Source organism: Pseudorca crassidens, chromosome 5 (assembly GCF_039906515.1).
Source record: "Pseudorca crassidens isolate mPseCra1 chromosome 5, mPseCra1.hap1, whole genome shotgun sequence".
Classification (NCBI taxonomy): domain Eukaryota; kingdom Metazoa; phylum Chordata; class Mammalia; order Artiodactyla; family Delphinidae; genus Pseudorca; species Pseudorca crassidens.
In genome coordinates this window covers 53,992,795-54,015,283 of record NC_090300.1, presented here as the reverse complement: position 1 = coordinate 54,015,283, position 22,489 = coordinate 53,992,795, and the positions used below count along the sequence as shown (strand labels likewise).

The window sequence follows — 22,489 nt, the reverse complement described above, 5'->3', positions numbered from 1 at the left end:
GTGGTGGTGTGCAGGCCAAGTTGCCCTGCGGCATGTGGGATCTTAGTTCCCCGACCAGGGATCGAACCTGTGTCCCTTGCATTGGAAGGCAGATTCTTAACCACTGGACCACCAGGGAAGTCCCCAAATCTAACTTTTTCAAATGAGACAATGTAAAAATATCATAATTCCCAAGCACTATGCAAATGTTTGTTATCATTCATTTTTACTGTACTTGTGGCTCATTAAAGACTGCCACAATTCTTTGCCACTCCTCCCATCAATAGGTGGAGTCTACTTCCTCTCCCACATGAACGCTAGACAGGCCTTAGGACTCACTGTGACCAATAGACTAGAGACCGGGAAATAAGTGAGACAAGCAGTCTCACTGTTTTTTGTTTTTTTTTTAACACGTGTAGCACCATCTAAAATACATGTACCCCCAATGGGTAAGATGTAGTTCCTAAAAGACATTTCAGGCACTCTTACCAGTAGCAAATGGAATGGTTGTTAGATAAGCAAAATCAGTACATGTTCACCTTAGTAAGACATTTAAGGTAATTGACCAGAAAACAAATTTCACAACTTCTTACACAGAATTAGTAAAAACAAGGATGTATATGATACATATTAATTGAATTCAAAATTACCTAAATATGAAGTTAATATACTTATTATATGATAATTAAATATATGCTTGTGATAGGTTTTACAAATGTTTGATAAATATTTAATTTTTTTTCCTGTTGTGCTCCTCTCTGAAGTGGGATTTTTTTTTTTTTACATCTTTATTGGAGTATAATTGCTTTACAATGGTGTTCTAGTTTCTGCAGGAGGGAGAGGCCTGGGACCTTGGCGGGGCAGGTGACGAGGAGGTGTTTCTATCAGAGGTAGAGCTAACCTTTGCCTCGCGCAGTCAGTACCAGCTTGGGGCTTTGCAAAGCTGAGAACATTGTGGAGGAGGCAAAGTGGAGCAGCTGAGAAGATGTGGGAAAGAAAAAAGATTTTTACACCAACACCCAGGCTTAAGTTGGGTTAAAAAAGAAGAATGGATTATTCCTTCTACCAAAACCCCTCCTCATTCTGGAGAATGTGGTGAGATTTCAGGAGGAGAGAACAGTGAAGAGGTGAAGATGGGATGCGGAAACCTACTACAGGAGACTGAAGATGTGAGGGAAGCACATGGACTTTGGAGTCAGCCAGACCCGGGCTGGGTGCTGGCTCTACCGCTCACTGGCTGGGAGACTCTGCATGTTCAACCTCTGAACAGGGGCCGGTACAAAGGACTGGAAGGGAACAAGACTGGAGGCAGGAGACCTTGTGGTGGAGACCACCGGTGACCCCTAACCCACCCTCCCTTCTTTGGACACGTGCTTAGTCTATCTATGTTTCTCAGATTCCCTTGCAGATAGGTGTGGCCATGTGACTGTGTTTATTTTGCCAGGATGAGCAGACAGCAAGTGTGCCATTTCCAGATCTGGCTCAGAAAGGACTCTCATGCACAATTGTCCGTTCTCCTTCCCTTTGCCGACTGACTGGAGTGTCAATGGCTGCAGAACCCTTGGAAGCCACATATTGAGCAGAGATGAGCCTTCTTCACTCAGTGTCTTTGAAAGATTTTGTTAGGGATATAACCGTTGTTACTGTCAACCTGGTAACAAGGAATACATTTGTACTGTGTTAAGCCATTAGAACTTTGGGGTTTATTTGTTTCCCCAACCTAATACAATCCTTAGGAGGTTGTTGCATACACCAGAGAAGAGATGACGAGAATCTGGACTATTGATGTGGCCATAGGGGAGAGAATAGCAAAGGTAAGATAGGATAAGGTAAGGTAAAAGCCCAGGAGATTCTCCCATCAGAGAAGACGGTGAGGAGTTAAGGAGTCGGGCATCCTCTGGGATCAAATGAAAACTACTGTCTGGAAGGAATGAGTAACAGGACCTTCAAGAAATGCCAAACAGATAATGAAGCTGATGGTGGAGGCATCCTTTGGAAAAGTAGTAGCCATGGCAACAGACATCCAGCGAGGCCTTCGAGAAACTGGAGCACAGAGTGACCTGCTGGGGACAAACACAACAGGCAAACTATTAGCAGAGGCCGTGTGGAAGCAGCTCGAACCTTCTGGGCAAGGCAGAGGTAGGGGTCCTGGGTTTAGCTTGTGGAGTGTGTCCTGAACATCCCCTTGCCTCCCTTTCCTGCCTCAACACGCATATAAAGTTTTGGCGGATCCAGGTTACAGAGGGAGCAGAGGAAGACAAAGAGATCCCCACTATTCTGTCCTCTTCTAAGAACTCGCCTTAGGAACTTCTTGATATCCTCCATGGCTGTTTCCTAGGAGGGGTAGAGCCCAGACTCTGCAGGCTAAAATGTTCCCGAGATGAACGCAGCCCAGTATGCTTGCTAATAACCCATTTTAGAAGTTTATGTGGAGGGTGGGTGTGGAATAAAACAGCTCATTAGAGGGATAACTGATGATTTGGGCGAGTCTCAGAGACAATCGCTTTGAGCCATTATTTATCCTATTTTCCGCCTTCTCTCATCTCAGCCTAATTTCTCAGATACTCTGCTAAGTGGTTAAGAAATCCATGTGTTTTTCCATCTCTTGTCCAATCTATTTTCTTTTGCTGTCAGAGTCTCTATTTCCACTTTGATTTTTTTCCCCCAGATTTGAATGCAGCAAACCCTGTAACTGACCTTTTTTTTTTTTTAATACGAAGATTTAGAGCAGAATAGAGCTGAATGGATGCAGTGCAGAGGGTCGATTTTAATTCAGCAGACCATTCTTTTTATGTACTGGAAAAGACATGACATTCATTAAAGCATAATTTTCAGAAAAAGGCAAAATCATGACTCTCATAGAGCTATAAAATGAACACATGTTAAAGATTTTTTTTGACTCATTAATTGTGAGAACCAGGCAGACGTTATAACTAGATTAAAGAAGAGTCAAGCAAGCACAGATTTATACCCCCAAATTTATACAGAGTAAAGGAATGTTGAAATAAATGTGCAAATGGAGGCAAAACTGCCATTTTCTTGGAGTAGAGGAAGGGTTGTCCCTTCCCTGCACTGAATTCATTCGCATGTTTATAAAAAGAATTGGTTTGCATTGCTATCAGTTATCTACAATTTTCAGATTAAAATAGCTCCCGTGGAATCAGAATCAGACAACCAGAAGCATGTGCTTTAGACAAGGCATAGTTTTCACTGAAGCATAAATTTTTTCTTACACATTTGGACAAATCCTTCCAGCTCAGGGAATTTATTTACTCACAGGGTTCTTCCATGGATGACTTCGGCTACTTCAGAAAAAGCAGATTACAATTAACATCTTAAATTTGTAACAATCTAGGTTGAATTAGTAATAATTTAGCTTCAACGGTATACAAAAACTCAGCTCCTAACAAGCTCCATCCCCTTTTGTCGTTATTGTCTCAAATTACATTTTTTTACATTGTGCTAAGAAGGAAACTTGGGTCTAACTGCAATTTGCTTTGCAGTTGCCCCACACATAATCCATATCTAAACTTGACCCTATCTAATTTTCATGGAAGGACATTAAATTGTATCTCATGTTGAATTAAACAGCCAATAACTGAATTTGGCAGTCACAGAAAGAGTCAGGGACCTGAGACCCAGTTCTAGCTTTCTGGCTAAAGAGGTGTGTCATCTCTGAGCCTTGGTTTTCTTACCTGCAAGATGAAAGAGGGCAGACTAGATGTTCTCAAAGGTTCCTTTTTGTCCTTAGTTTCTGTGACTCTACTTCTCATGTCAGTGGGCTGTTTGCTGTTTTACATTATTGTGATGATTAATTTGTATGTCAACTTGGTGAGACCATGGTGTGTAGATATTTGATCAAATGCTATACTGGATGTTTCTGTGTTTTTGGATGAGATTAATGTTTGATGGACTTTCAGTAAAGCAAATTACTTTCCATAATGGTGTGGGCTTCATCCAATCAGTTGAAGAACTTAACAGAACAAAGACTAACTTCCCCTAAAGAAAAAGGAATTCTGCCAGCAGACTGCTTTTGGACTTGAATTGCAACTCTTCCCTGAGTCTCCAGCCTGCCAGCCTAACCCATCAGATTTTGGACTCACCAAGCCTCCGTAATTGTGTGAGCCAGTTCCATTAAATAAATCTCTCTCTCTCTCTCTCTCTCTATCATCTATCTATCTATCATCTATCTATAACATATAGAGAGAGAACCAACAGGATGTGGAATGAATACACAGACGTACATACACACACGCACGTGCACATATATCCTGTTGGTTCCTTCTCTATATTTTCCTCTGGAGAGCCCTAACACAATTACCATGATGAAAAAGAGAGAGAATTGTTGAAAATGAATAGCTCTAGACTCCTCTGAAATCTGATAAAACCGATGTCTTCTGCCCATCCTCAGGACAGAAGAACAAAGTTTTACATACAACATCTACCTATTTAAAGGAATGTCCAGTTCTTTCATAAAATCCAGAACATTTATTGAGTAGAAAGATGAAAAGAGCATGTCTGAAAGTGAGAGTCCAGTTCTCTGATGATGACCGTTTCATATTCTGACCATAAAGTGGAGTGGGCAGCTGTCACAGAAGTGACCTGGAGGGTCAGGAGCCTATAACTCCCTTTCCAAATTCCCAGTAAAGTCTGGCTTTCTGCCTAGAGACTAGAAATGTGGGGTTATTAGCCTTGATTTTTCACTACCATGTCCACACGAGACAGGATGAGAACCACCAAGTTTGAAAACTCATGAATTTATTAAGGTCAAGGGTAAACAGATGGGATGAGGCTGAAGACGTTGGCTAGGAGCCAAGATCTTTTGACTTTTAAGCACAAAACACGCCAAAATGATATCAGGCTCTGTTCACACATTAGTGTAATACAATATCCTCACATCCTTTCCTATCTTTCTAATTGTCTCTTTATGTTTTTTTTTTAAATAAATAAGAAAATTGAAGGGACAGTAGAGTCAAGTGACTTGCCCAAGGCCACAAAGGTAGTAAGGAGTGGAGACAGCTCTGACACAGCTTCTCTGTAAGCTTCTTCTCTTTCCATTGTATCCACAGCACCTCTCCTGTGGTCCACCCTTTCCCTGCCACCCCTCCTATTGAGTGGCCATGTACAAATGCATCATGCAGAATGCCAAAGGTGAGAAGATAATACTGCAGTGAAAAAGCAGGAAAAGAAATACCACTTCTCAATGTAGCAATAATTGGCAAGGGAAGCAATGTTGCTGTGAAAACATGGTGCCCACAGTGGTTTATTGGTGGGAAGGTAGGAATCGTCAGACACACACACACACACACACACACACACACACACACACACACACACACGCACACACGCGCACACACACACACACACACACACACACACACACACACACACACAACAGGTAGAGTCTAGATTGTGGAACCAACAGAATCATCTCCGTGCTTCTGACTGAGGAAAGCTCCCAAAAGATTCCTCTATGTGGTTTGCCTACATATGCCTCCTGTAGAAAAGACTTAAAATTTCACATTATGGATAAGCTTGATGGTGAATATGTAGGTTTTTAGTCATACAGTGGAATTTATTAAGCATCTATTAAGGTCAAGACTCTGACCCCAAAGAAGCTGGAGAGAAATGCCAACGTAACCTAATTCCTGGGTTCTGCCCTCCAGGAGTTTTTTACCCAGACTTACCAAGGAAGATTAAAATTAGTGCTGGAGGGACTTCCCTGGTGCCACAGTGGTTGGGAATCCACCTGCCAATGCAGGGGACACGGGTTCGATCCCTGGTCTGGGAAGATCCCACATGACCTGGAGCAAGTAAGCCCGTGCACCACAACTACTGATCCTGTGCTCTAGAGCCCATGAGCCACAACTACTGAGCATGAGCCACAACTACTAAGCCCGCAAGCCACAACTACTGAGCTCGTGTGTCTAGAGCCCGTGCTCCGCAACGAGAGAAGCCACTGCAGTGAGAAGCCCATGCACTGCAGCAAAGAGTAGCTCCCACTTGCTGCAACTAGAGGAAGCCCGTGTGCAGCAACGAAGACCCAACGCAGACAAAAATAATAAAAAAAAAAATTAAAAAAAAAAATTAGTGCTGGAGAGATGTACAAACAGTCTGCCTTACTAGCTCCAAGACAGAAGTGTTTGACTTCAACTGGGGAATTGAGAGAGGCTTTATAAAGTAGATGAAATCTGAGCTGGACCTTAAAGGCTGAGGGCAACTTCAGTTGGCAGAAAATGGAGGGAATTGCATTTCCAGCTAAGGAAACAGACATGGAAGTGTGAGAGTGTGGTGTCTAGGGGACAAGAAACCAGAGCACAGGCAAAAGAAGGGATGTGGAGGGACACGAAGCTGGCTTTCCTATGGGTTTTGAATGCTAGGATAAGGAATGTGTGGTATATTACATTTTGGTTCCCAGCTCTCCACTCCTCCTTCCTGCAAGAGAAGTACACATCTCCATTCACTGCCATGGGATTTTCAGTGCATCCAGTAGGAGGGGTATACGTTTCTGCGCCATTAACATTGGGCTTGGTCATGTGCCTTGCTTGGCCTTGACATGTAGACCATATATGCCATGTTTCAGTAGAAGCCTTAAGAGCCATTCTTTGTTTCCAACAGCTCTCTTGCTTTTTTCTCTCTGCACCAGAATGGCTTATCCCATACAGGACCTGCATCTTCAGCTGAGTTCTAGAATGACAATGAGCCATGGAGCAGAACCACAGTTGACCCCGCAATGACCCATGAGTAACATGTAACATAAGTAAGAAATAAACTGTTGCTTTGCTGTTGTAACTGAAATTTTGGGGTCAAGTTTTGCCACAGCAAAACTAACCAACAATTTTTTTTTTTTTACTTTATTCTGAAAGCAATGGGTTTTGGAAAAGACAAAAATTTTCCTTTCTCCCCTGCCCGGCATCCCATGAATTTCAGGGGTGAAAAAAAACATGTTTTAATTCCTGACTCTATTCAGACTCAACTGCTTTTTCCATACCAGAGACATGGGGGTGGGGGAGGATAGAATAACAATTAGCTTAATACACACTCTTTGTAGCCACTGGATCAGAGTCACATGGAATCTAAGTAAATCTGATAAATTGCTCTGCGAGCATCCAACACTATGCAGCTGATGGCAGCAAAAACGTCACTTCCTTCCAAACTGTTAAGGATAGCGCCAATTTGCCAGATAGGAATAAAGATTTCAAATTTAAACTTGAAGCTTTACTTTCCAATGATGGAATATTCCATTCAGCCACAGCAAAGAAATAAATGGACTGACGTTTCACGCTGAGATGACCACCAGAGAAATGGCTTGGTAATGCTGGCCAAAACACTGAAAGTGTGTGCTGCCACCAATGTAAAAGAGGTTTAACTTTCAGTAGGTTATTAAGAAGGATTTGAGAATATATTTGTTGGTACATCTATTTCTTATCTATCACTTAATTGAATACCAACAAGGGTCGTCTTTCATCATGTAGTGGGGGAAGGAGCATGATAGGTGGAGAGGGGAGGAGCTTGAATGACACTAATAATAGTGATGATGATAAAGAAATGAGAAAGAGAATGGACTCTGGATTCAGTTAAACCTCAATTGCAAGAATGGCTTGCAACTTACTAGTTATAGGTTCTGGGGAAAACTACTTTTAAAAATACCTAAAACAGGGACTTCCCTGGTGGCGCAGTGGTTAAGACTCCATGCTCCCAATGCAGGGGACCTGGGTTCGATCCCTGGTCAGGAAACTAGATCCCACATGCATGCCGCAACTAAGAGTTCACATGCTACAACTAAGAAGCTTGCCTGCCGCAACTAAGACCCTGCACAACCAAATAAATAAATAAATAAAATATTAAATATAAAATAAAATACCTGAAACAAAATTTCCTCATTTATAAAATGGATATAATAATAGCTCTCTGGTGCAGTGATCATGAGAATGATGTGAGATAATGAATGTAAAGTACTTGGCATATGTAGTAGATGCTCAATAAACGTTGTTGACGTTTTCTTTCTTCAACTTTTAGTTTTTACCTGCTTCTCACCTGAATGCTTCTTCCTAACCCTATCAAAATTCTACCCATCCCTCAGTGTCTGGATTTACCGTTTCATCAGGGCATTCACTGACTTCCGTGTGTGATACTCTACCTTCTCTGAAACAGCAGTAAAGACCATGGATGTTCATTTTTTGAATTCATTCATTCATTTATTCAATAAATATTACTGGAGTACCTACTCTGTACCAGGCACTGTTGTAGGTGCTGGAAATACAGCTGTGAACAAAGTCTTGCTTTCACTGAGCTTACATTATAGTAGGAGGAGTGGGATAATTAATAAAAAAATATTTGGTAAGTCAAATAATGATAAGTGCTATGAAGAAAAATAAAATAGGACAAGAAGAAAAAGGAATACCAGAGTGGGAAGGATACTATTTATCAGATGGTCAAGAAAGGCCTCTCCGAGACGATACTGGAGTAGAGGGAGTGAGCCATGAGGAACTGGCAGGATGACATTTCAGGGTAAAGGGTCTAGCCAGTACAAAGGCCCTGAAGCAGGAGAAAGCTTGGCATGTTCTAGGAAGGACACTAGTGTGGCTGGGCAGAGTAAGCCAGGGAGAGTGGGTGGGAGAAGAGGTCAGGAAGGTAGGCTCTTGTGGGTGATGGGAAGGACTTCAATTTTTAGTCTGGGTGAGTTGGGAACCCATGAGAGTGTTTTTGAGCAGAGAAGCTGCATTATTTTACTTATATTTTTAAAAGGCTCACTCCATATGCTGTGTTGAAAATAGCTTTCAGAGGAATAAGGAGAGAAGGAAAGAAAGTTAAACGGGCTTTTGCAGTAAGAGGTGAGAGACAATGGTGGCTTAGACAAGATGATAACAGTGGAGGTGGTGAAAAGTGGAGTCTGGATATATTTTGAAGAAGGGATAAAAAGATTTTCTGGTAGATTGAGTATGTGATGGGAGAGAAAGAAAGGAGTCAGGAATGACCCCAAGTTCTTTGGTCTGCACAACTGGGAGGATGGGGAAGATGGGGGGGAGTAGATTCTGGGTAGAGGGAGATTCATGTTCATTCTGGCATCAGTTGAGTTTGTTATCTATTCAGTACCCAAGTAGAGACCCATTAGGCAGATGGATATGTGAGTCTAGAGTTAGAGGGAGACATCTAAGTTTGAAATGCAAATTAGGGAGTCAAAATCATACAAACAAACTTTAAAGCTATGAGACTGGGATTCACTGAAAGAGTGTTCAGGGTTTGGGAAAAATGAGAAGGAGCAAGGAAAGGAGACAGAGAAGGAGCAACCAGGGACAGAACTGAGAGTGATGCCCTGGAAGCCAAGTGATGGGAGTACTGAAGTATTGAACCACTGTAAAATGCTGCCAATTAGATGAATAAGGTGAAGACCGAGAATAAGCCATTGCATGTGGGAAGGGCGAGGTCGCTGAAAATCTTGATAAGAACAGTGCTGGAAGCAATTTTGAGAATGAAAGCCTGACTGAAGTGTATTTAGGAAAGACTATTGAGAAGTGGAATGGGAAGTACTGGGTCTAGAAGGCTCATCCAAGGAGATTTGCTGTAAAGGAGACCAGTAGCTGGAGGGGGAAGTGGGGTCAATGCAGATTTTGTGTGGTTTTTGTAAAATGAGTGGTAATTCAGCATGTTTTGTATGCTACTGGGAATGATCCAATAGAAAAAGAAATATTGTTGATCAGGAAAGAGAAGAGATAATTACTGGAAATGTTTGTGGACAGATAAGAAGGGATTTGATCAAGTACACAGTGGAGGGTTTGGCTTTAGATAGGAACCCAACTAGATCATGCTAAGCAACAAGACAAAAAGCAGGGCATTTATGTACAGACACAGTTAGTTGAAGAAGTGGGAGTTGGCAGAATAGGGAAGTTCTCTTCGGAGAGCTTCTATTTTTTTCCCTCCAGTGAAATAGAAAGAGATAAAAGAATGGAGGAGATGCTGGAGGTCCGAAGAGGGAAGAGAACACGTGAAATAGTGATCTAAGGAAGTAGAGAATTGAATGGACGGTGACAATGTAGAAAGATTGCCAGCAGCTCTACAGACCCACTGAGGTTGGGAGTCATGAATATAAAATGAGACCTGTCACTGGGTTGTGGAGATTCTCTCCAGCCACAATCAGCCACTGGTTACAGGTGAAGAGTAGGAGGGGAGTTGACTTCAAGCTTGGTTTTACCAGGCAGATGCCAAGAAGGAAAAGCGACTTTAAGGGAATGCGAATAAGGACAATGAATACAAGTGAGCAGTTGTTAATGATGGGCCATGGAATGTTAGCGGAGTAGGAGAGGGGAAAGTACAGACCTTAGAGGGAGGAGAGACAGTGACAGGGAAGGACTCAACCTGGTGAGACTGAAGAATCGCTGGAGTTGGAGTGTTACGGAAGGTGGCCTGAGAAGATGGTCAGCAGGTCTGAAAGTAGGATGCACGGAATGGCCAGGTCTAGGGTATGAGTATGGGGTACGTGACTGAGGTGAGACAGAGGGCAATCACTTATCAGTACTGCGTGGGTCTAACGTCCCCAGTAAGCCATTCGAGGAGAGGAGGCATGTCTCGTAGATCTTTGCCCTTCTCCCCGAGCATCCAGCACAGCGCTATGAGTTTAGCAGGGGCTTCATTTATGTTTATAAATAAGTGTTGAATGAAAGTTCAGTCATTACGGAATACAGAAAAATCGGAGCAACAAGATTCAGATTTTCTACTATAAACTACGACTTTCTGCATTTCCCCCCCTCCGACCCAAATTACTGCCAAGCCATTGAGATCAACTAAAGGGGACCCATGGCCTTAGAGGTATTAAAGTAATGGTTTCAATTATTCAAAGCCAACCACAGAATTCCACGGCAGGAGGTCATTTGTAATTTGTGAAAGCATAAACTTGGACTTAACGGTTTGGAGCTTTAGCTGGTGAGTGAGACTAGACAACTATTTTACGTCTACATCTCAGTGTGGTCGTGTTATTTTATAGCTATTATCAGATCTGTAGACACTCTCTGAAGGGAAGAAAATAAATTATTTGTAAAAATTGCCTAAAATCGAAAGCAGTATTTTCATTGGGAAATTCATAGAGACATCTGCATACAAACCTCAAAGATGTGAAAACAACCAAATTTCACATCCATCTTATTTAAATGGACTCCCTGCTTTAATCTGTATCTTGGCATGTTGCTATATACTCAGGCCAAAAAGTACCAGGCACTGGGGAAATAATCTTCAGCCAAAACTAGCATTAGTATAAACTCAGGGAAGCAAGAGAAAAAACCTTTTGCAGGCATGGGCTGGGAGAATGAAAATAAAGTATAATTTTTTTTAAAAAATTCACCTTATCAGATAAAATGTACCGCTTTACCCAGCAGTGGAGGGATATTTGGGAAGCTGAGGCCTGGAGTAATCAATCAAATCTGATCACTCAGCAGCTTTGGTAAGAAAGAGAATGGGGGCTTCATTTAGCGTTTGGGGAAGAGCCTGCTTCCTCTCCACCCGCCCTGCCCAGAAAGACAAGGTCTTCAGAGGCATAACAGTAACCCCACCCTCATCCACATGTAATCCGCACCCCCTTGTGGTTCTCTGCAATCCACACATCTCACTGAATGAATTCCCACAACTGCCCTAGGCAATAAGTAGTAATGTCTCATTTTGAGGATGTGAGTCGGAGGCTCAGAGGGTCCAGATGATCTGCTGAAGGACATTTAACTTATACCTGACAGAGCAGTGATTCAAACCACATCTTCTCGACCCAGGTCAAGCCTTTTCCACACCCCAACCAGCCCTATATTGGTGAGAGTCCGAGCTGAGGGGCACTTTGTCAGCTCACATGGGACGTTTGTCCTGGCTCACTCATGGTACGTTTCAATCAGGATTACCATTTGGGAGGAAAGAACATCTCAGAAGCAGGTTTTTGACCTTGCCTTTAAGAGGACCATGTCTTCCTTCACTATGTCCCCTGTTTCTTCCCCTTTTCAGTCCCACTGCCCTCCATTATCTCATATCAAGTTATTATATCCAAGCTGAACATTCTGCCACTTGTGCCTTTTCCCTGCAAACCAGTTTTCTCATTGATGTCGATTACTTTTGCTAAGATGCCAGCTTCATTACTGATTTTAAACTGTTCACTGGCTGTTGTTCTCAGGACCAGGGACAGACTCCCTGGTTTGGCATTCAAGGCCTTCATAATTTGGCCCCAAACTATTTTGTCATCTGTGTTCCATTCCTCTGCCTCTTGTCACTCCAGAGTATGCATTTTCCTAAAACTGAACCTTTATGTCCTGTGTTCACTCTGAATGCAGTGTCCTCACCCCTCCTCTTTCACCTATACGTTCTACTTCCATCCTTTCAAAGCTGAGGTCCATCTTTTCCTCCTCATGGCCTTTGCCAAGACATTCCAGCACAGGGCAGTTCTCTCACGGTTAGTGTCTTGTTTGCCCCTCCAGATCCACTTTCAACCCTCTCCACCCTGTTCCCTGCCCCAGAAAATGAGTGCCATGGACCGGCTCCCTTACTCTCCAAATACTGAACTCTTTCTGTGGTTTTCCTCCACCCAACACTCACCTTTGTAAATAGCTTTTTTAAAAAATTAAAGTCTCCTCAAATTCCCAGTTTGAATCTGACAGCTGCTTCCTGTCAGGACCCTGCCTGACCTCATTCCCTTCGTCTGTATACTCACAGGCTTTATTTATTGCTTTAAGCCTTCATCTACCATATCAAAGGCTGCCTTGAATTAAGAGCTGTTTTCCTCTGTGAGGGTCTATTCCCAACCTTACTAAAGTTTCCTGAAGGCAAGAAATGTGTATTATACTCCTACATACGCTTGACTATCCCTCTTACCATCTGCTTTTCCAGTCAAACTTAGCACACATTTGATTGTTATGTGTCCCTGTGTAAAGGACACCTAAAGAAGTTAGGAAAAACAGACCTTTTTAATGCCTAAGCAAACACATACTTGAATATATCTAATTATAAAGAAATAGGTGATTGAAACAAGTTAATAATGATATATTGCTCCTTCCTTCTCTAGGAAATTGGTTCCACTTTATTCCTGCTCAGAATTAAGTAAATCGTTACAGTAACTCAGAGACATTTCCATTGGCCTCAGTTTACCTACTTCCCGGCCAATGGGGGCACCTGCAAAAGATGGTACCAACTTTAAGATCTGACAAGCTTTCCGCCCCTTAGAAATGGCTTCTGAAAGGTCTGGCAACAATTTTCCAGAAATCAAGGAAGCAACCAAAATTGTTGTAAAAGGTAAATTTACCTCTCATGACTTTTGTGAAGACTAAAGTAATAAATATAAAATACCTAGCTCAGTGCCTGGAACATGGTATTGTTCAATGGGGTATCTCCCTTCCCCCTTATATTCAGCTGCATATATATTATATATATAATTATATTAAAATGTAGAGTTTTATATACAGAGTGTACATAGGTTTAATTATAAACGTGTTGCATACATTAAATGTAGCATCAACATAATACAGATTGTGCTTTTGGAAACTTAAACTGAGAACAAAATTTATATGCTTTTAACTATAGTAAATATGCCACACATTAAGAGAAATTACCATTTCCCAAAATTCATAAGCCAGAGAATCACTGCCTAAGACAGTTTGCTGAAAATTAAATGTGATCCGTACAGTGCCTTTGTGGCTATTGTGAAATGCAAATATGGAAATGTTTTGATTATTTTAATTGCCCTAGGCATTATAATTGGCTATAATACTCAATCTCTATAGATTTTTAAAAGATGCTTTAGAAAGAAAAACCACTGAATCCATTGACAAGAAAAGAGTTATAAAGACCAGCTAAAATGTATCTTTATTTCCTTGTAAAAATCTCATAAATAATGGGAAATTGAGGAATGTATTACATTGAATCCCAACTCTAGGCTGGATTGGAGTGAGTTGGGCTTTTGCAGATAGCCTCCATCTCTGCTTCTTTCTCTTCCTGCTTTTCTTATTCCTCTGATACTTTGTTTCTTGGGCTGTGCTTCTTTTTCTTTTTTGAAGTATAATCTATTTAGAAAATTACATTAGTTTCAGGTGTACGACACACTGATTGAAAACTTTTATAGATTACACTCCATTTAAAGTTATTATAAGGACTTCCATGGTGGTCCAGTGGTAAAGAATCCACCTTCCAACGCAGGCAACGCGGGTTCGATCCCTGGTCAGGAAACTAAGATCCCACATGCCGCAGGGCAGCTAAGCCCGCGTGCCTCAACCAGAGAGCCTGCGTGCTGCAAAACTACAGAGCCCACGTTCTCTGGAGGCTGCACGCCACAACTAGAGAGAGAAAAAACCCCACGCCACAATAAGAGAGAAGCCTGGGCACTGCAACTAGAGAGAAGCCCGCGTGCCACAACGAAGAGCCTGTGACACAGTGAAAGATCCCGCATGCCTCAATGAAGACCCCGCATGCCACAACTAAAGACCCAACGCAGCCAAAAAAAAAAAAAATTATTATAAAATATTGGCTATGTTCCCTGTGCTGTACAATATATCCTTGTAGCTTATATATTTTATACAGAGTAGTTTCTACTTTTTAATCCCCTACTCCTACCTTCCCTCTCCCCCCTTCCCTCTCCCCACTCGTAACCACTAGTTTGTTCTCTATATCTGTGAGTCTGTTTCTGTTTTGTTATATTCATTCGTTTTATTTTTTAGATTCCACATGTAAGTGATAACATACAGTATTTGTCTTTCTCTGTCTGATTTATTTCACTAAGCATAATACCCTCCAGGTTCATCCATGTTATTTCAAATTTCATTCTTTTTTATGGCTGAGTAATATTCCATTTGATATATATATATGTATATATATATGATATATATACATATATATATGATATATATATATGTATATATATAAAGCAGAAATGGGGTATTTTGGAACCTCAAGTAATCTTTTCCTCTCATTCTCCATATTTTACTTTCATAAGTACTTTTACTTTTTTCATTTTTCCTCATTGGTCAGTTTATTCACTCAACAGATTCTCTTTTGAGTTCCTAGGACTCCACATTCACTTTACTCAGGGGAAAAGTTCATTCTTGTTCAATTGCCTTATGAAGAAGAGAATTATTTAAAATCTGACTCCACACATCCTCTCTGGAGTGCATTTTTGACTCTTTACTGCATCGTCTCACTCCTCAACACATTTCTCCTTAGGGAGGTTCAATAAATGCTCAGCTGCCTCCCACAAAGGAAGTCTGAGGCAAGATTCAGACCCACCATCCACCCAGAGGCATGTGTTGTTCCCTCAGTCTCCTCGCATAGCAGTCTGAGAGACTTACCAGTTCTAAATGATTGATTTGCCCTTCCACGGGCATCCCACCATCATTAAAATCAGGGGCAGAAAAGAAACAAGAAGAGAGGAAGGGGGTGGAGAAAAGAAAAAAGAAACAAAGGGAAGGGAAGGGGTGGGGAGGGAAGGAAACAAAATAGCCATCTCACCCCACTGGTCTGAGGCAAATAATTCAGTAGGTCATGAAGAGCATTCTAATCCAGGGTCTAGTTGTGTGTGTGCGAGTGTGTGTGTGTGTGTGTGTGTGTGCGTGTGTGCGTGCGCGCGCATGGAAGCATGTGCATGTTTGTGCACACACATGTGCAGTTTTTGCTACTGCTTCAGAAGTTTTATTAAAATTTATCACATTTGATCCATGGCCAGGGTGCTATTTACATGCTTTACAATTAATGTACAATTAATTTACTAAATAAGCCGAGATGAATGGGCCCCAAAACAGAAAATGAGGTGCCTTTCTTTCTCGGCTCTGATTTAACATTCCTTGATTGAGTTACTGGTTGGTCTGTTTCAATTTAGACCTATTTCTTCTCTCTAACAAAGGTCAGTTCTAGACCAAGGAGACCATATATTTTCAAATTCTCTGCAAATCAAATGTCTTGGTGACTATACTAGTACAGACGATAATTACCAGAATGAATAAACAAATAAGGTCCAGAAGAATCTTGCATAATAACACACACTCTTTCTCTCTCCCTCTGTCTCTTTCTCCCCATTTGGTCTTCAACCTTAGGGTCAGCCAGAGACTCTCCAAAGCTTTGCAGGGACAGATATATCACTGCTGGGTCTTAGTATTGATGAGTCTCGGCATCTGTTTCTCTTGTTCTGAGTTTTCATGGACTCTTAGGCAAGAAATTCTGCTTGAAGAATTTAGCTCTGCATTCTTGGTCATGTTACTATAATGTTCACCAGAGTTACTTGTTATGTGAGTGTTTATCAGTGAGTATCACTGACATTGCAGTTACTGGTGTGCATGCTTATTTTACACCCATAAGTTATGACCCTATGAGGGGCAAGAACCTTGTCTTTCTATTCATCTTTCCATGCACTTAGTAGATGCTCAATAAATGTTCGTTGCAGAATCCATGAGTAGTTGTTATCTCTAGATGAATGCTCTTTACAAGTGGATGAGAATTTTCAGGTGTTGACAAATGGTATTCCCTTTAGTAGAGCAAGTTCCAAATTGCTGAGCAGTTTGGAATTTGTTTAATGGTGTCGGCTTGGGCACAGTGTCATTATTTCCAGCAGTCAATACCATTTTTAAGTGCTTTCTACCTGCCAAGAACTGTGTTCGATAGGTAGTTTTTTCTAATCTATTCAGTAACCCTGGATATAAACTTTATTATTTTCATTTTAAAGATGAAGAAGCTTAGAGAGGTCATGTAACCTGCCCAAGATTACATAGCTAGTGAGTAGTATGGGGATTCTTATCCTAGTAGGTTCGCATTTATCCCCTACATCTTCTTACATCTCACAACCAAACTCTAAGGAAAAAATAAGAATGCTGAAGTTTTTGGGGGTATGTTTTTTATGCAGTGGGTAGCTTTTCTGAAAGCAAAACTCTTTTACCTTTATATAAAATGTACTAAATAGCTATGTATATATCACCTTATTTAATCTTCACCCAAGCCTTAAAAGGTATTACCTTTGTTTTTTATCGTCTAGAGAATTTATAATTTTCTTGGATCAGAAAGATTAGAAAACCTGCTCCAGGACACCTGGACAGAAGTAGCACAGCCAGAACTAATCACAAGATTTTTGTGGTTTCCACCACATGACTCAACATCCCAAAGATAGCAAGGAATCCTAAAAGACTGAACAGGGAAGCAGTCAGAAGCCGGGCTCTAGTCTAACACTATGGAAACAGAATCGAAAGTCAAATATGTGCTAAAATATAATTCTTCGAGCATGTACAATTAAAGAACATAGATAGCAACCACGTTTCAGTGGTTATTGGGCATGGTTTCCATAGCAATATGATTTATTTCCAGTAGAATCTGTCAACCTAAAATAGTAGGTTTTCCCTCATTAAGAGAAACAAATAAAAAGTTCATTGATATTTGTTTTTCCATTATGCTAAGATTATAATGTTTGGTTATGGCAAAGAGACAATAATTCTCTCCGCAGAACCAACAGGAAATAAAGTCATCATTGTTTTTCTGGAAAAAAATGGATTCTTGTTGGTCTTGGGGAGCTGCAGCAAACAAAGGACACCAAGCGTCCGACATGCCATGCCAAGGCTGGAGGTTGATGCAGTGCGTGCAAGTCTCCTAGAATACACGGAAGTTCACACTGGCTTTCCTTAAATGGAAAAAAAATTTAAAGAGAAAGAAGGATTTTCTCCAGGAAGGAGCACTTAGCCTTGAACAGAGCAGGGAGGCCCAGAACTAGAAGAAAGCTAACATTTATTGTGTTCCTTCCTCAGCAGACACCACTCTAAGCACCTCCTACGAATTGTCTCAGTTACCCTTCTCAACAACCCCATGCGGTAGGTACTATTACTACCCCTGAGTTACAGGTGTGAAAACCGATGCACAAGCCATTCAGTGTCTTGACAAAGGCACGCAGTTGGGAATGGCAGTGTAGGGTTTGAGTTCTGGAAGTCTGGCCCCAGAACCCGCACTTTCAACCACTCTTCTATGTAGGCCAGGAAGTGAAGAAGAGAACGATTCTTGCCCAATATCCCACAATGACATAAGTGACCGAACTTGAGATCTTAGACTGCAGGTTCACTGGCATTTCCATCCTGCAGGGCTGGCTCTTCATGCACAGGCTATAGAGTATTAGGAGAAGGAAGAGGTTCATTGGAAGCAGAGTGGTGAAAGTGCTAAAGGCACCTGTTTTTCCTCATGCTTTTTCATAAGCACACTCATCCTTCTAATTTCAAACAGTTTTCTCCAAAACTCCCTCAACAGCTCAAACCCTGCTAAAGCTACTGTAAGCGTGTGCCCCAGTTTTGGTGGAGCTACAATGTGACGATCTGATAATTATCGAGTCTCAGATTTGAAATTCCTTTGCCATATGGCGATTGTTGTGTTTAGAGGAAAGGGGTTTGATCTCCATTCCTCTTAGTCAGGGAGCGATGATGTTGTCAAATAGCTGCATTCCACACACCAGCTACCTCTGCTGCTCTTGTAGATAAAGATAACTTGGTTATAAAATGGACATTGGCAGGTACTTGATGAGACCAAAAACCGAAAAAGTGTGTCTATGAGCTTGACTATGAAGATAACCATGGAGGAGGCAGATTTGCATAGTGATGAATAATGTCACTTCTGCAAAGGGGTCAGATCTCAGCTCTAACAACTACTAAGTCAGTAATCTTGAGCAAGTTATGTAACTCCCCTAAACCTCAGTTTCCTCATCTATTAAATGGGACTAATAATACCACCCTCAGAGGTTGTCAAAATTATGCAAGATAATCAATATAAAACAGTTCTAACAGCATGTGGCCCAGTCTAAGCCTCACCCACCGCTCCCCTTGCCCTTTGCACTCCAACAATACTGCTTTGTTCCACCAAATGCCTTGTTCTCTAAGCCTTCCACTCTGCCTGGAAGGCTCTTCCCCGATTTGTCCTCTTGAGAAATTCCTCTTCATTCTTCAAGTTTAACTCAAGTGCTTCAGTCTCACGTATCTTACATAACTCTTCCATCCCTCCACCATTTCTAGTAACCCACCATTATAATACTTACTAAATTGTGATGATTTTCCAACATGTCTTCCTCTTCATTCTACTTCTTGGGTGTACATTAATCCTTCGTGCCCAGGGCAGAGCCTGGCATATCACGGGCATTCAATAAGCAGTTGTTGGATAGATGAACAGGCAAATACTGAGTTTCAGTGTAAAGTCCAGGCTTATGTTCAATCAAATAAGAAAATCTTCTGGAGGTATTAGCAATCTAATATCATCAATTGGGAAGGCTCTAACCATAAAATCTAAAGTATATTCTCATTTTGGTTTTAATCAAAATCCAAAGCTTTAGAAATTACAGTCCAAACATAATAAGACCTGGAAGACATTATAGATCATTTTTATGACAGAAGGAGAATCACAAGACCAGTGGAAGGAGGCTGAGATCATGACCCAACTCATACTAGAGAAATTCCAAAGGATTCAAATTCATGTCCCAAACAGCAAGTTATCATTGATTTTTTTACCACCTAGTAAGTATTCTGAATAATAATGCACTAAGAGACATGAGTATATAAAAGCACAGCAAGAATAACTAACTAGGAATTATCCTGCACACTAAACTCAAGCTCTATGGAAATAGTTATATTCCTTTCATTGTTCCAAAGGGATAGCCAGTTCTTGGACCATTTCACTATAATGGAAATAGAGCCAGGAGCTAAGTCTGGAAATAGCCCATTCACACAGTTCGAAGCTTCTCTGGTCTAGACTGCTCTAGCAGGCAGGATACCAGAAGATTGATAAGGGCAGAATATTTCCACATTTTCTAAATGAGAACTGAGGGGATATGCACTTTAAAAAAAAACCCTGTCGGACTTCCCTGGTGGCACAGTGGTTAAGAATCTGCCTGCCAATGCAGGGGACACGGGTTCGAGCCCTGGTCCAGGAAGATCCCACATGCTGCGGAGCAGCTAAGCCTGTGCGCCACAGCTACTGAAGCCCGCGTGCCTAGAGCCTGTGCTCCGTAACAAGAGAAGGCACCACAATGAGAAGCTCACGCACCACAACAAAGAGTAGCCCCTGCTCGCCACAACTAGAGAAAGCCCACGCGCAGCAACAAAGACCCAACACAGCCAAAAATTAAAAAAAAAAAAAAAAAAACAACCCTGTAAAGACTCACTGCAGAATGCCACCCTTCGTGTAGCCTGTTGACCAGCCAGTGTAAGGCATCAGCTCACAACCAATGGAGACAGGAGAAGTGAGTGGTATCAGGGTAAAGGCCAGGTACCCCAGAGGCTTCTGGGGAAAGGCTCCACAGAGAAGAGGGACAGGCAAAGCTTACTCTGAGACAGGTCCCACAAGAATTTTTCACCTGTGGGTGGATTACTCAGGATGTCTCAGGCTTGAAGGGGACTCTGAGGTTCCATAATTACTTTTATAGACTGCATTTTCTTTTGTAGACACCATCTGCAGTGTCATGGCTGGAAAGGGGGGGTGTGTGTGCGCATGTGTGCGCATAAGAACACTACCATATATTCCTCAAGATACAGGACAATCTGATACTTTTAAAAACATCTGTGCTTCCCTGGTGGCGCAGTGGTTGAGAGTCCGTCTGCCGATGCAGGGGACATGGGTTCATGCCCCGGTCTGGGAAGATCCCACATGCCGTGGAGCAGCTGGGCCTGTGAGCCACGGCCGCTGGGCCTGCGCGTCCGGAGCCTGTGCTCTGCAATGGGAGAGGCCACAACAATGAGAGGCCCGCGTACTGCAAAACAAAACAAAACAACAACAACAACAAAAAAACATCTATACTGGGAAGGCAGAAATGTGTGTCCAGACTGAGACCTGCAGAATGCAGTTTACAGGGCTTCTTCTGGCCAGGTTGAGGGCTAGCTGTGTATGTTGAAGTATACAGGTTACAGAATGCATGCCTTTTGCAAGACTGAAATCATGACAGGTCCAGAAACTGATGCACAATTCCATTTCACTCATATTAAAAAATACTTCAACTCTTATACTCTCACAGGTAGATTGAATTGTGTACTGGCCACACGTGGAGGCGTTGCTTTGATGGTCTTACACTTCAAGATAAGGTCTAAAACACTCCAGCTGTGAAAGCAACTTATGGAGTCTAAATTCTCTGTACCTCATTTGTTAATTTCCCCTGCCTGGAAAAGCTACAGTCAACTCAATGTGACACTCAATTTGCACAAAAAAGAATCCAGTTTACATTTCTCATCACTTTCCCACTTGGTTGTTTAGGTTTTCAGAGGACAGTGGTCATTCTCTTCCATGTGGTGGGCACTCAATGCAAGTCATAATGCTTCTCCTATCTGCTCCCTCACTGATTCTCCCCCAGAGTGGAGTGACTGCTCTGCCCAGAGCCTTTGGGAGAGGAATCAGGCAACGAGAACTCAGTCCTTTCCTCTCTCCTTCCTCTGGAGAGTCAGCTGCTCCTAGACAGCAAGTGTTCTGATTCTCCGTGCTCTAAGTTTTTCAGTAGGAGAGCTCCATATGCTGCTGGCTGTCCAGGTGAGCTTGTGACCAGGTGGATAAGTCTGCCTGAATCTCTAGTGAAGTACCGGAAGTTCATTCTTGCTGCACTTAAACCATATTCACCATCCAGCCTTTATCAGCAAAAGAGTGACACATTGGACTCCATCTGCCTGACCGTTCTGTATATCCCAATTGCTTCCAAACTGGGTCAGGGAAAAGGAATGTACTTACTGGCTCCCTAAAACCCCAATAGGTTTGAAGACACAGCTGACATTACCCACTGTTTTACCACCTTGTCTTTGCCACAGCAGAAGAGATGGCACAGTCTACTGGACAGCCTCTGTTCCTCCAGGGAGACGCCCAGTAATCAACTGGATCTCCAAGATGAAAGCCCTCTGCAAGGAAATCTGCAGTGTTTGCTGATTTCCACAGGTGCAAATACCCACACCATGGCAGCTTTTAAGCTACCCTTGGGATATCATTGAACAGAGTTGGGTGGAGATGTACACAATCTGCTCTCAACAGCCAGTGAGGAGCTGACTCAGCCAACTTGCTGCACCTCTCTAGAGCCACGAAGAACATCCTTCCAGAGAGGCAGATGGCCATGGCACATCGCTAGATGCACACCTCTCAGCTGGAATTCCTGTTTGGTGATTGTCTGCTGCCCTGAGAACCGGCTCAACTGTAGGAAAAGACCAACACTCCGTGCCACATTCAGTGGCAAGTCTACAGTCAGTTCAATATAAAATTAAAGGAAACAAGATGAGAACAAGGTCACCTTGCAGGTGGCCACACCAAGAGCTAGCCCAGCTTGGATTAGACAGACTGTCTTCCTAAGTTCCTGCAGTTACACATTCCCTGGTCTTTTTCTGGCATTTGGTAATAACTTCCCCAGCACGTGGGAAAGGTCATTTTCCTGTCCCTAGCCCTGATTTTCTAAGCAGCAGAAATACTAGAGTTTGAATTCTGTTGAGTGATTACAGGCTGGTTGCTTACATCATCCTGATTCTTACTCTTCCATATTTGAAAAAATAGAGATTGTGATATTTTCCTAGAAGGTTATCAGAAATATTAT

The 22,489-nt window shown here is 42.1% G+C and overlaps 1 pseudogene; it reads left to right on the top strand.

The window, feature by feature from the left end:
* The first annotated feature begins 20,852 nt into the window (after positions 1-20,852).
* On the top strand, positions 20,853-21,053 carry LOC137224263 (ATP synthase membrane subunit K, mitochondrial pseudogene; annotated as a pseudogene).
* Positions 21,054-22,489: the final 1,436 nt, after the last annotated feature.